The sequence below is a fragment of the Leptonotus elevatus genome, chromosome 10, assembly GCF_054856555.1.
Source record: "Leptonotus elevatus isolate MCC_2025b chromosome 10, RoL_Lele_1.0, whole genome shotgun sequence".
NCBI classification, from domain to species: Eukaryota; Metazoa; Chordata; class Actinopteri; order Syngnathiformes; family Syngnathidae; genus Leptonotus; species Leptonotus elevatus.
This window is the reverse complement of record NC_141248.1, coordinates 22902742-22917857: the sequence shown is the minus strand read 5'-3', so window position 1 is coordinate 22917857 and position 15116 is coordinate 22902742.

The window sequence follows — 15116 nt, the reverse complement described above, 5'->3', positions numbered from 1 at the left end:
GTAGAACATTACAAGTTTACAAGAGCATGTTGGGGGAAAAAAAAATGCTATTTCAGCAGAAACCATCCAGACATTGTTAGCGTTGTAAATAAAATGTTGAACAAATCACACAAATGACATTGTCTGAGATTTCTGCTTCAGAGGCCAGCTCATTATTTGTGTCTTGCCTGACAAGTGTTTTATTGTTGCTGCGATCTTAGAGACGGTTAGCTGAGCTATTGCCGCAAATACTTGCACTGCAGAGACAACATCAATTTAGAAGCAATCAATCAAACTTTGTCTTTGTGTCGAAAGACTGTCTTAACAGTTATAGAAATCTAATAACAATGCTGTCTTTGCACAGATTACTTTCTGCTCAGATATGTACATAAACAATGAATTGTTTACCCTGCAAAGATGTATATATATATATATATATATATATATATATATATATATATATATATATATATATATATATATATATATTAGGGGTGTCAAAATGAGTGTGTTCATTTTGAGTTAATTTAAAGTTCCTTTAACGACACAATTTTTTTTTTTTAACGTGCAAAATTAATGACCACCCCTTACTTGGGAAGCCTGTCCTGGGGGAAATCCAATCACAACGCAGCAGACGGGTCCATGTCAAATTTGAGCAGTAATACATTTAATAAGAATGCATATATTTGTGGAGACCGGGGTCAAGTCAAGTTCATTTGAAAAAAAAAATGCACTGAGCTGTTACCAACATCTTACAAATGCAATCATGCCATCTAGTGGCAGAAAAATGACCTCAACACAAATTAATATCACACTCGTTTTTTTACAGTACCCATACATCTTTTTAATTTTAACTCAATTTTATGAATTATTATAAAATTACTGTATCAATGACTAAAAGATACAGCCATATTTCTATTATTTTAACATTGTTTTCTGCTTTTATGTTAACAAGAGCTATAAAATTAAGCATGAGTTAACTATTGAAGTATAAAAATATAAATCACCTGACACACCATAATATATATATAAACATCATATTTATACATTTATATAGTATACAGTATATTCATGTGTAACGTCCCAAGATCAAGAAAAGCTAGAAATATCTGCCAGGTGGCAGTGGAATTTTATGAAATGTGAAGTCAGGAAAATTTCAGGGGAAATCAGACAAAAACAGAAATCATAACCTTTTATGCCTGCTACCTCAATATCACTGAAAAGAAGTAGGCCTTGTTGGATTATTAACATTGTTTTTCAGTTTCAATTTATATTATAACCGTTTTGGATATTAGTTATAAAGATATAAATATAAGACAACAGTTAATTCATGTTAAGCCAATCTATAGTCCTTTGTTCTCTTTTGCCTGGGAGAAGGGTAACAAGTTTCTTTTCTATATTATCTGGAGGGAGTAGAGTTTGTACCAGTCTGTGTCCGGTCGAAGAGAGTCCAAGGACAGGCTGATTTACTATTGTTCAAGTCTAATCTGATTTTGTACTCATGGGAACTTGATGCCTTTCTGTGCTGATGGGAGGGGAGAGGAGACTTTTCGTATTCACCCACTTTTCAATAAAAAACTGTGTGCGAGAGGAGGAGGGACACACAATCTGAACGGAACACGGCTTGAGTGTCTTCATTTTGTGTGATCAGAAGCTTCTGAATAACTATACCTTTGCAAAGGGACTTCTTCACCAGAATCTCACCATTCAGTTAATTGAACACGCAAAGAGTACAATACATAATATTGTCTACTCTAACAGCCTATAGGTGTCATTAGTCAAAAAAAAATAATAAAAATTTAAGTATATATTTCATGAAAAGAGGGGCCTGAGACTGGTGATTGGTCAAGGGATTCGAAAGATAGGAGTTAAATCAACTCAGTTGTGTGGTGCCAGAAACAAGCCTATTTCAAAACATTTCGACACTGGCTGAATTCACAATGTTTTGTTTGTAGACAGAAAAGCTTATTCTGCGGTCGTATCCCCCTTCGCTCGATCACGAAGAGACGTTATGGCTCGTCCGGATTGTGGGCAAACAACAATGCTATTTATTTATGGGCATTCAATCTTGCGCCGTTGTTCACATAAGAATATTTATTGGGAGCTACAACAAGCACCAATGTCAAATCGCTCTCTGACTGTCACACAAATTTGCACAGGACCTCATTTGTCATCGGACTAACCTGCCACAGCCCGAAGGCAGTGCCGTGGCTTGAAATCAGTCCGGTGTGATCTACTGTTTGGCAAAGCCTGCAAGACTTTTTTGGAAACCCCAATCATTCATGTTTACTGGCTTGTCCGTGGCACCCAATGACACACTTCTCAGTCTTTTAGAACAAAATGTTCCTTTTATATTTTTTAATTAACATCTATTCACCTGAAGAACCCCAGCAAATTGATGATGCATGACGAGCAAGATATATCGTTAAGTTTTGCAGACAAAAATATCATACATTAAGGAATGATTCACTTGCTTAATCATTTCAAATGATGCAATTCCGCCAATGTTTCATTGGAACACTCTTTCTCCTTGGTAACAAAAATGTCTGATTTAACGATTTTTCTGCAAAAAAGGTGGGTGAAATGCCTTGAAAGTTTCCATGATTGGATTTTTGAGTTACAAAGGGGAAAGTTATTACAAAGACACACACACAAAACTACTTTGACCTTATTGCATAACTTTGAAAAATGTTTGCAGCTAGTTCAACAAATAAATCAAAATGTATGCAGTTGGAGTAAATTTTAGCAAAGGTGGATTTTGAAATTGTGTCTGGATGGATGTCATAAAATAACCTTGATGCCAGGCATGGTTATTATAGTTTGGGAACTTTCATTTTAGTTCGTTTTTATTTTGTTTTGAGTTTAGTTTTTTAGTTTTTTAATTTGTTTTAATTCGTTTTCAGGGTGGTTTGGTTAGTTTTTATTAGTTTTAGTTATTTAAAAATTGCCCTGCGATTGGCTGGCAACCAGTACAGGGTGTACCCCGCCTACTGCCCGAAGCCAGCTGGGATAGGCTCCAGCAACCCCGCGACCCTTGTGAGGACAAGCGGTACAGAAAATGGATGGATGGATGGATATTTAAAAATGCTTAGTTTTAGTTTTGTTTTAGTTTCAGCATTAGTTTTCTTCTTTAAAAAAAAAGTGTATTACTTGCGCGCAATATTTAATAAACACCATGGTAACACATTTCTTACCTAGCGGTGCATTTCGGCTAAGTTAAATGAAAAAGCAGGCGAGCCGAGTCATTGGAGGCCAAAGTCATGCATGCAAAATTGTCGCCGAGAAGCGACGTCCTCTGAAAATGATTTTCTATTGGCTGATGCTCGATGACGTCACTTCTGTGTGACACGCTTTCAAACGTCCTCATTCCAGTTAATGAATTATCAAAGACTAAGGACATCTTCGCTATAATTATAGTTAATTTTAGTTAGTATTGTAAACATAAAATGTAGTTTCCTTTTTTTTTTTAAAGCATTTTCTTTTTTCTTTTCTTTTGTTAACAAAATTGGTTTTTGAATTTCAGTTTTAGTTATTTTGTTAGATTTCGTTAAATAACCTTGATGCCAGGCTATTATTCACAAAGATGATGTTCCGTGGACTTGCTGTACCTACTACTCTAACCCAATTTTCATTGGCTATTATAGAAAATAAGGAACTCATTACAAAGGTGGAACATGAGCAGAAAATAAATACGAAGCTTTATACCCACGCCGCTTCAGCCATCTTGTGTCATGCAATAGACAAGATGAATTGGTTTCCTGCACTGCGATAGAAATACCCGTCTTTAGAAAGCACTGCCTGAAATGTGACTGAAAATGAAGATAGCTTGTATTGCGCAATACTCCAAATGAACAGTGTTTTAAGATTTGAAAGAGAACGACTGAACCTGGGGGCTATAAATATTATTCTTTTTTTCTTTGACTACAGCTTCTTCAGGATTCTTCTCTTGAAAAGAATGCACTTAAAATGGGAAGACCAAAAAAAAAGAAGTGCCTAGTATGAAACTAAAATCGACATGCACTGTGTTAACCTTTGAACCCAGCTACCTTCGGGCTGTCTTGCGTCCCAAAATCAAACTCGACAGATGATCAATAAGATGCTTTGCCATTAAAGAAAGACAAACAAACAAGTTTTAATGCTAAGTGTGCACAGTTTTTCATTTTGAAGAATGTTCGAATCTCATTAGTTCAAACTTCTCCAGAAGGACAGAAAAAAAAGAGCAGTCGTGGCGCTTTTTCAAGCATTTGTGTCATAATTGCCAGTAAATTGACTCATTATTATCACTTGGTAAATACAGTTAGCTGGTGCCTTTTATCGCACCAGTAATTCATTACTCTGGCCGTGTGACACAACATTTAATACTGTAAAATAGCCTCCTCGCGAGACATGATTGCATAAATGAGAAGTTCGCTTTCGCAGCCAGTGCTCCATGCCCTTTACACTGCATCAATTAGTGACTACATTTTATGGGCCATTAAAACTTGGCTCCAGCAGTTAAGATCAGCAGCAACGACGTTTGCACTGAAAAAAAGAAGCCCCCCCCCCATCCCCTCACACCCCTCCCAGTCGGGAGAAAGTCCGACATTCAATTGACGAGTGGCATTTATCTCAAGATGGCGGCACGCTGGCTATTGAGTCCTTAAATCAGAGTAGGGCACTCCGTGGATGCGGCGAGGAGCAAATTGACATAATCAGCCGGGGAGGGGCGGAGACAAGGGCTATTATGTTCTCTCCGGCACCGACACTTGAAAGGAAAGGAAATGATAACCCCAGTTTGATATCACACTCTCTTCTGTACCACCAGACACATTTCTGTGCCAATGAGGACACAAATTGGAACGTTTCTTTTGAAACCGTAGGGACGGCCCCTCAGAGAGGGAGCGAGAAAGAGCATCAGATGACTCCTTCTGCACCCCCCCCCCCCACCCAATAATCTCCACACATTGTAATTGATGAAACTTTTTCCTACAGGATTTTCGATTTAGCCGACAAAGAAGCCCTGACATTAGATTGTGATGATTTGATACTATGCCCAACGGCATTTACCTCTCTTGATCGCAGCCGGTGGGGTGGGGGGGTGGGTTGAGGGGGGGTCTATTTTCGTGTCCAGCACGAGGCGCAGTCTAACTGTGTGCATGATTGAAGTTTCTTTCTTGTGGTATTTTAATTTGCGCCGTTGTGGGAGCGAACGCAGCTGACTTGCTTCCTGCCAAATGGAATCAGCTCTTATTTCCTTTAATTTCAGTGCAGGAGAGACCAATTGTCAATTTTCTATTCTTCTAATTCCTAGTTCTAATTCCTGATCGTAAAATGGCCAATGCTGATATTGACTCCCGTCGCGAGTACCGATACCTTGAAAAAAGGCCTGGCATCGGGATTTGTACTGCTACTGGTACCAGTATGAAAAACCACTATTTAAAGCCAAACTATATGGCATGTAATTCGTCGGGTCTGGGCATCCCACGCACTGGTCATTTCTAACGTTAAGCCACTCTCGAGTGAGGCTTGGAAGTGACTCATTCCGCCAGCTTAGGCAAGCAGCGGCCGTGTTTTTATTTTCATACCAGGAAGTATCTTCTATCACCGAAAATTGAACTGTTGTCGCTCCCTGACCTGCGGCGCGCAGTCAAGACTCACTCATCCACTACACATTGGATTTCTTCAGCTCAGTAGTCGCCCGGCGTCGACAGGAATGATCAATAAGGTCCTCTTTTGCCGCATGACTTCACAACTGTCTGTCACAGCCGCCGTTCTGGAAGAATTTTGACGTGCACAAACAGTGAGGTAAACAAACTCGGATTGGCAAAGGTGAGCAGAAGGATTTTGTTTAAATATTCTTTTTTTTTTTTTTTTTTACACTCAAGACTCTCTGCAATGCAAGTCCTCTCTCTCTCTCTCCGCTTGCTCTATTTTGAAAAACGTTTCATTTGGTCTCGCAGGAATACAAAAACGGGTTTCAGCTATTTTACCCAACTATTTGTACCACACCAGCTTTTTTATAATAACAATGTCTACGCAGTCTCCTTCTTTATTCCTTTGAAAAATTATTCCGTGACAAAATGCCATTTGTATCCGCAAAGGGTGCAACTTGGGTGGTATTGACTTGCTGGCTTTCCAAACTGAGGCTTTGTTTTTTGACAGAGCAAAATACGGTTACCCTTTCGAACAGCACACGGCGTACACGATGTGCTTCTTTTGTTGTTGCGCACACACAGAGAAACACAAGTAGGAAACTTGCCGAGGTTCAACTTGTGCAGTTCACTTCAGTTCAACATCAACTTCAGTTCAACCAGCCTGGACCGAAGTTACTCGAGTTCTTGAGTTAAGAAGATTCTCTACGTAACTTGGGTAGAATTCAGACTTCAACTCCTTTGATGTTGCCTTGTTTTAAAAACCTTACACAAAGCTGACATTTTCAAAATTAAAAACCAGGACACTACAATTTCACTGAAAATCAAATATAGAATACATTCTCACACCAGGAACTATTTTTTATTTTTTTTTTCTCTTTCCTTTTTCTTTAAGAGCTCAGTATTGTTCATTCGGAAATGTCATCATCATTGCTCTTTTATTATTATTATTTTTTTATTATTATTTTTTATATATATATATATATTTATTTTTTTTGTGTGTGTGTGTGTGGGTGAGTATGTGTATGTGCGTGCGTGCTATTTTTATAGGAACTATTTTTAACAAATTTAATTGCTAGTCATTCTGGTGACCGGTGGTGATGTTATTGATGCGGCTAATGCTAAATGCTATCTTCGGTGACAGTTCAACAGCTCCAAACCCCGCAATGCACTCACAATTATCCTGTTCGTGATTATATGTAGTGACTGTATATGAGTCCAACAAATCGCTAGGACAACTGCGTCGTTGACATACAAGTGGCCCAAACAATTAGCTTGCTGAATGGACGCCGGGCAGAACAAAACAATGAGGCTTGGGAAATCCGCAGAGATTTGGGAAACAAGGCTCAAAACGGAACTGTCGGTAAACGTACCTTACACCTTGTACAGTGGTGCCTTGAGATATGAGTTTGGTCCTTCACCACACTGGTAACTCAAAACATGTGTATCTCAAATCATCTTTGCCCACTGAAATGAATAGAAATGCCAGTAATTCATTCCAGCCGACAGCTTTCGTAACAACCCCTTGTAAGCATGAATTATAAGCACATGTCATTTACGTTCAACTTTCAAAACACTGCCCACCCCCACACAACTAGAGTTGCCCCTGCAAATATTTTATCCCCAGACTCACAAATGTTACATATTTTCTATTAGATTGTGTTTTGTTGGGGGGGTTCTCCAGATTCATAAAAACTCCATAGTCGCATTTCCGTCATCCGTTTCATCTGTTTCAACAATTTGCAGTCTTAACGCTCAAATGTATTCAGAAGCAGGACTGCATTCCTGAAATTTCATACAGTGAGAATAATAACATCTGCAGATGTAAACTGCAAGTACGAGAGCCATTTATTTAAGAACCTCAAAGGCAGCTTCGGGCTATGGAGCAAATATGTGAGATTTCATTCATTGAGAAACACGCGTTGTGTGCTTCAAGGTGAACACCATGGCAACCTTATGACAAGAAAAATACAACAAAAGAAAAAATAACAACTTACTCAACGTGTAAAAGGCCCGTAAAGGACATTGGTTAAAACTATATAGAACTTCCTATTTGCTCATCCAAGTGCACTCACAACTGAAAGCAAAAGCATTACGGGCACTTGGGTGCGAAGTTTTCTGGCTTTCAGAACTTCTGAGACGGAAGCTACGGCAGTCGTGATGTAATGCAGATAAATGAAGAAGGACGAACTCCCGTGGGAGCACGAGGACGCTCACGCCGAGATTTGCTGACTAGTTCTGCCACAGTCCGTAGGCCTCGTCTGCATTTTCTTTTACCCCCCCCCCCCCCACCCCACCCCCCCTCCCCGACCCATGTTTAAAATATCCATTCATCATGCCGCTACTTGCTCTCACATTAATTCCAGCCTGGGTAATAGAGTTTTCGCTAATTAATCTTTCACCCACTTTACACCGCAGCCACGATCACAGCAACAGAACTCTGCTTACTTCATTTAAAAAAATGATCTCAAAGAATAACTCAAGATAATAAATGTATTCCCCTCTGGGACTTTGTTTGGCGATGTCTCTCGGATTTTGTTGGACGATCTCGTCAACCTAATGTTCTTCATGCATGTTGTCCTCTTGCGCTGGCGTCTCATTTGCGCGTCTGCATACCAAAGTACAAACAGAAATTGTCGCAGGATGTTGGTTCACTTCCAAATTTGTTGTCCTTCACATTTCAGTAAAACGTTCCTTTGGTTCCCACATTCACGGTGTCCACAAGGTCCTCACTGTCTCATGAAAAAAAAACAAAAAAAACATGAAAAGCAACCATGTAACAATCTGCATTATGGCACCGCGCCACAAGGTGACACCTCCTTGTTTTTATTATGCCTATGCAGCACTTTTTTCGTTTGGCCATCAGTGTATTTGATGCCGTGGACTTATTACGTATGCGTAATCCTGACGCGTGGTAGCGCCAAGAAGCCTACTTTTTCCTGTTAATAAAGTAAACCTGTTGACTTCCAGACCCTTTGTTTGCTCTCCAATTTTTTTTGCTATCCAGTAGCGCCCGTCCATGGCTGATCAGCCGCCACGCGTTACCACCTGAGCAAATGTCATATTCTCACTGGTACTGTATGCATAAAAGATTGAATGAGAAATGTGTCAAAACATAATGGCTAGTCTACTCGCTCACGGGTCCGTGCAGTTTCACAATAATGTGATCGCTATATAGGCCTATGTGAGCTGCTAGCCGTGGCTAGCTCTGGCTAAAAATAGATCTGGTGGTCAAGATGTTTGATTTTCAGTTCTCTCCAAATACCCTCCTTAAGGTCTCTTATTTTCCTTTCCCAGCAGCCCAAAAGTTGCAATTGTTGATAAAGCGTACGGAAATAAGTGATTAATCAACAATAATGTTGTTGCTTTTGTTGCAACATGCTAGCGCTTGTAGCTAGCACGGTCGAGAATGTTGAATTATTAACATTGTTTTTCAGTTTTAATTTATATTTTAGCCGTTTTGGATTTAGTTATAGCTGTGTAGCTCAATGAATAGAATTGTCTATTGTATTCTTATCTGTCTCTTTCGCCTGAGAAGAAAAGGGCAACAAGTTATTTTCCATGTTATCTAGAAGGGAGTGTAGTCTAGTACCGGTCTCAGCCGGTCGAAGTGAGACAGGCTGATGTATTATTGTTTAGGTCTAATCTGATTTGTATTCCTGAGAACTTCTGCCTTTTTGTGAAGGGGAGGAGGCTTTTCATATTCACCCACTTTTCAATAAATAATGATGTGCAGGAGAAGGAGGGACACACTTTTGAACAGAACACTGTTTGGGTGACTTCAATTGTGTGATCAGAAGCTTCTGTTATAATGATACCTTTGCAAAGGGACTTCTTCACCAGAATCTCACCATTCAGTTAATTGAACACGCAAAGAGTAGAATACAAATATTGTCTATTTTAACAAATGGCGACCCCGACGCTGAATTATAACAAGAAGTTAGCTAAATTGGTTTAAAAAATAACCTGAGATTCTTCACCTTGAATTCACAAATGATAAATGCACATAGCAACCAATAAAAGCCAAAAGTACAGAAGACGCAAGAATGTCCGTGTTTTGGGATCGACGTTTTTGTTCCACTCCATTGACAGAGGCAGCAAAGCTACATGTTCATCCATTCTTCATTACAATTACCCTCAAAGAGGAGGTGCTAGATATCTCAACTACGGCAGACAGAGAGGCCCCTATTGAGTTTTCGCACTACATTACAGTCGGGCTTAGTATGTTCCTAATCCTTATTGTCTACGATTAATGAGTTTCCCTTGTATTGAGAAACATGCAAATGAAGATTTCTACTCGGGAGAGTGCAATTATGGAAGAAGCTGAGGGATATGAAACCCTAATTATGTGCCATCATTATTGCCATGGCGACTGCTACAAATGACTTAGTATGGGAAGAGAAGGATGCATTATGCAAGTCGGGGTTGTATATCATACGATGAATTATTAAATGGGGGGAACAGCCAAAAGAGAGACAAAATATTTGATTTTCATCGACTAGATGTTTACCGTTTAGCATAGCTTTAAGCGCAGACTAGACATAAAAATTGCGTAACACTGTTGTAAATAAAGGACAGTGACACACATAGTGACACTAAGTAAGCCGAAACAAGTGAAATGACAGATCTTATTTGGCCTGGTAGAGGCACGGACATTTCAACTCAGCACAAAAACACAATGTTCCGTTGTCATGGCGGTTTAACTCGCTGTACGCCTGGAAACACAAAACACAGCCGGGTGTGCACCGCGGACACCGCACCACGCTCACATAATTCCACATTAGCAAATTCACACGCGCTCGGCCGTTGAACTTAATCTGCTTGGATTCGGCACCAGACTGAGCTGAACGTGAGAGGACGACTGCGAGCGGCATCAACTCGCAGTCGCTTAGTGTGGAGAGAGACCATTGTCTGACAAGTGGGATGAGACGATGAGATTTGATGCGTTGCTGCTAAACTGGCTCGCATTAGGTTTGCTCCGGCTGTGATGACGCGTCGCGCATACCCCGGCGTTGCTTTTTGTGTTTGGCCACTTAGTCCAAGCCAGAAGACGCCAAGCTTTTAGAATGTATGATTTTTTTTTTATGTCTGGTCGGTGCTGGATTTCACCTTCCTTGGTTTTCTTTGGTCCCCCTCGGGTCTCCTGACGGCGGTGTTCGGTTTAGGTGAACGGTATGGGATTTTTTCTAATAGGTTTTTGGTGAGCTAACAAATACACGCATGCACGCACGCACGCACGCACATACACATACTCACCCACATACAAAAAAAATAAATAAAAAATAAAAATAAAAATAAAAATAAAAATAAAAATAAAAATAAAAATAAAAATAAAAATAAAAATAAAAATAAAAATAAAAATAAAAATAAAAATAAAAATAAAAATAAAAATAAATAAAGAGCAATGATGATGACATTTCCGAATGAACAATACTGAGCTCTTTATAAAAAAATAAAAAAAATTAAAAAAATAAAAAAATAAAAAATGTATGATTTTTGGAACAATGCCGCCGTTCAACGTGCTGTGCACTTTCAGCTTCAATGTCACACGCCAGTAGATTTCCCTTCGGGTATAATGATTTGTAAATGGCGCACTTTTGTTCCGCTTGCAATGTGCCTTTGAAAAAAAGAATAAGACCCATTGCCTTTTTATCCTACATTGTGCCGCTCTGCGCACCTGGGGAAGTGTAGCACTTGCATGATAAGAGAAATATTGAAAGCCAAGCCGGATGGATTGAAAAATGGAATATTCTCTATCTTCACAAGCCGACGTGTTTTGCCTGCCGTCCCCAGCCGCATTCACACGAGGCGACATTGTTATGCATGCAACAGTCGACTGTTAACGGCAAAGCGCATCGCATGGACTGAATGAATAAACATCCATCATTAATTATTCATCCCGTTGTCTATTGAACTAATGAAGTGATTAAGCTGGTACGCGCTGTCTCAAGAATCCCTGAACATATTAAACATGAGCGTAACTCAAAAGAATTCTATTTCCTGTTGTCTTGGCGACCGAGAGATGAAAAAGCTTCAAAGTTGGCTGATGGTAACCTTGCCAGAAAAAGCCGTTTGGTCAGAAACGAGGTGACCAATTTGAGTGAAAGAGATTTATTTCTAAAAATGTTATCCATGTTTGAAGATAATTGGTGAAAATGTGCAATGACTGAGAGCTACGTAGCATTTTCACCACTTTTTTGGCACCTGGCATGAGTCGCCTCTCCCCCATTATATAAGACCTTATAAGGGCACGTTAGCATTAGTAGCTAGCTAGCAATGCTGACACCCTGGATTAGCACCTACCCTGGAGGCCACTATTTACAGTAGGGATAGATTGATTATCAGCCAGGCCAATATTCAGCATTTTGCCGAATATCTGCCTTTCTGTCGAATCATACGGTCGACAATAGATCAATTACAAACTCTGTTAACGTCAGGAAACTTTATCAGAGATGCTGCTGACGCTGGGAACTCTCTGCACCTTATGTTTGCGTTGAAATGAAAACTAATATAAGTAAAATGTTAACATTTTAAAACTTTTTTTTTTTAATTGTGAAAAACAATGGGGAACTATTGTTTAAGTTTTTAAAACTTTTTAAGACATGCTAATGACTCTGGGAGGTCACTGAACTTTTTGTTAGGATTTTAAAAAGCAGATGTCTTTTGACTAAGATTAACATGAATACATAAATAAATAAATACAATATTGCGCAAATCTTAAATCTTCTGTTCAATAAACTAATGCTTGAAAACATTCAACAAAGTTAAAATTTTAACATTTTTATTTTTTTATTTTAGTTTGATGCTAATATTTTCTCTTTTAATGAAAATGAAAATCGGATCTGAATATCAGTTATCGGCTTCCTTGACTTTTGGTATCGACCCTGAAAAAACATACTGTTCTATCTCTAATTTACAGAACAGCTCACTGTTATTATTGAAATTCCCAAGTGTTACGTATTTGTGGGTGTATAAGTAGCACTAAGTAGGCCAACTTACTCATGATTAATGTAACAGTACGCACAGTATTCTATGCCATTTTTAACCACAACAGAAGTTTATACAAATATTTGAGAACTGCCATTGCTGTTTCTTAAAAAAAACTTTTCCAAGAAAGGTCAGGAAGAGTCGGCAAGTAGGATGCTGAGCAAATTACTTTGAAAAGTGCATACTAAACATTGTTGTGTATTAAAATTGATTTTGCAAATCAATAATTCATTTTAAATGGGAAATTTAACAAGCTTTGCGCTCGCACTTACCCGAATCAAAAATTGCCACCGAGGACGTCCAAGCTCAACGAAAACTTCGGAGGCTTGACTTGAACTCCATTCCCAGCATGGGAGGGTGTAGTTTAGTCATTCTCTCCTAAAACTCTGCAAATGCACTGCAGGATTCCCCTTGCTTGTACTGTAAATCTCTCCTGCCAGCCACTTTCTACGATTGCCGGGGCAGCTCTGTTCCCTAAGAGGCCTGTGGCGAGCAAAAGCCGAGTCGCCCGGGTAAAGGATTCTGGGTAGTTGAAAGCAGATTTTTTTTTTGTCAGAGCCGCATTCAAAGACCAGCAAGTCGTCCAGAACACGGGGATACGGGATCAAAAAGCTCTGGGAGCTCTCGCTAATTATTAGTTGGCAAACTTGGAAAGGCACCGCAAGCTATTGTCTGCGCTGTCACATTAGCGATAGCAAAGGTGCAGGGGGAAAAGGGAACAGAGTGTGTGCGTGTGACAGGGAAGGGACGAGCATCCCCGTTGTGGGTGTGAGTGAATAATGCAATTTTTGTGTGCAGTGCTTATGAATACCATGCGTATGAGCAACTGCAGCTTCATCTGTTGGATCGGGAGAGTCACTGCCCCTATTTGGCCCCAATGCAAGCAGACTATAACTTTTATTCATTCATGCTTTTTCTTCATCCTTCAAGTTGTAATGCTGTAAAATGAGTTTGAAATAATATTCAAGTGAATGTGCTCATCTGTTCAGTGCAAGGGTACTATTCTTGTGTGAAGTCAATGTTATACTACAAAAAAAAATGGTGCATGAGCTTAATTAGAACACCCCCTAGTAATATAGAAAACTAGATGAAGCAATTTAGTGGTACTTTTAATTTAATTTTTAATATAAACAATATAAATTCTTCATCGCTGACTGAAAAAGAGCAGAAAGAAGACAAGTCTTTAACTTTACCTTCTGGAGAAATTGAATCTGAATTCTGAATGAAAAATTATAGGAACGTAACTTATGAGGTGGAATATTGTCAAAAGAAATGGAATGATATTGAATGATTTGGAATGGTGTGAAATAATATAGTTGAAAAATATGTGGGTGAAAATATAGATTTTTTTTGAGGCGTGGGAATTGTGAGAATCTTGAAAAACGTTGCTAAGGTGAATTGAATGAGATTAACATTTTGAATGTATAACGGGACGGAATTGTTTAACCTTAGTTAAGAATGGGGAATCTTGGGATAAAATAAAAATAGAATTGTGTGAAATGTAGAACGTTTTTGTGTCAGATTCAATCTGATTGAATGGAAAGGTCATATGAAAAAGTGGAATATTTTGATTTTCAAATGTGAAATCGTTGTGAGGTAAGACAGACCAGACCCTAAAAGAAAATGAATGGTGTATTTTTTGGGTGAAAATGTTGAATTGTGGTTAAACTGTGAATGCTTGGAATGAGAAAAATAATAGCCGGCAAGACATGAATTTTTGAAATATGTTCAGGTTTCAATGGTTTGAATCGGTGGAGAAATGTCGAAGTAGTTGAAGGATGAAAAAGGAGGAAATACGACGGGTTGGAAAACAACAGAAGAAAAAAATACAATACAAATAAAGTTAGAATAACATACCACAATAATAATAATAATAATAATAATAATTATATATATATATATATATATATATATATATATATATATATATATATATATATATATATATATATATATATATATATATATATATATATATATATATTGGCGCTTGTCAATTTGCAGTGTGTTTTTCTCCCCCGCTATGTCCCCGTGAATTGGTTTAATGTCGTAGGAAAATAGAGAGACAGCAGCAGGGACGCAAGTTAATAAGGTCAGCGCATCTCTGGGTCACCTCTGCTTCATCACTCATCAAATAAAAACGGGCTCATGCAATCTACATCTGAGTCTGCATTGTCCATCGTGTGTGGCTGACAAAGACACACACTCTCTCACACACACACACGCACACACACACGCACACGCCTCAAATGCCCTCCAGGGGATGTTGTACGCAATCCCCAGCATGGTGATGAGCACTTGTCGGCCCAGATTGACATTTTTTGCCCCATGAGGTGTTGATGTCCAGCACCTGACAGGTCGCTGGCTCTGCGCGCTCGGGCCACCCGGATGAGTGTGATGCTGACAATGTCTGACGGGGTGACAGGTGGTGCACACACACACACACCCACACACACACACACACATATATATAGAGACACACACACTGTCCTTGGTCCCAGCAAATATTTGATGATGAGA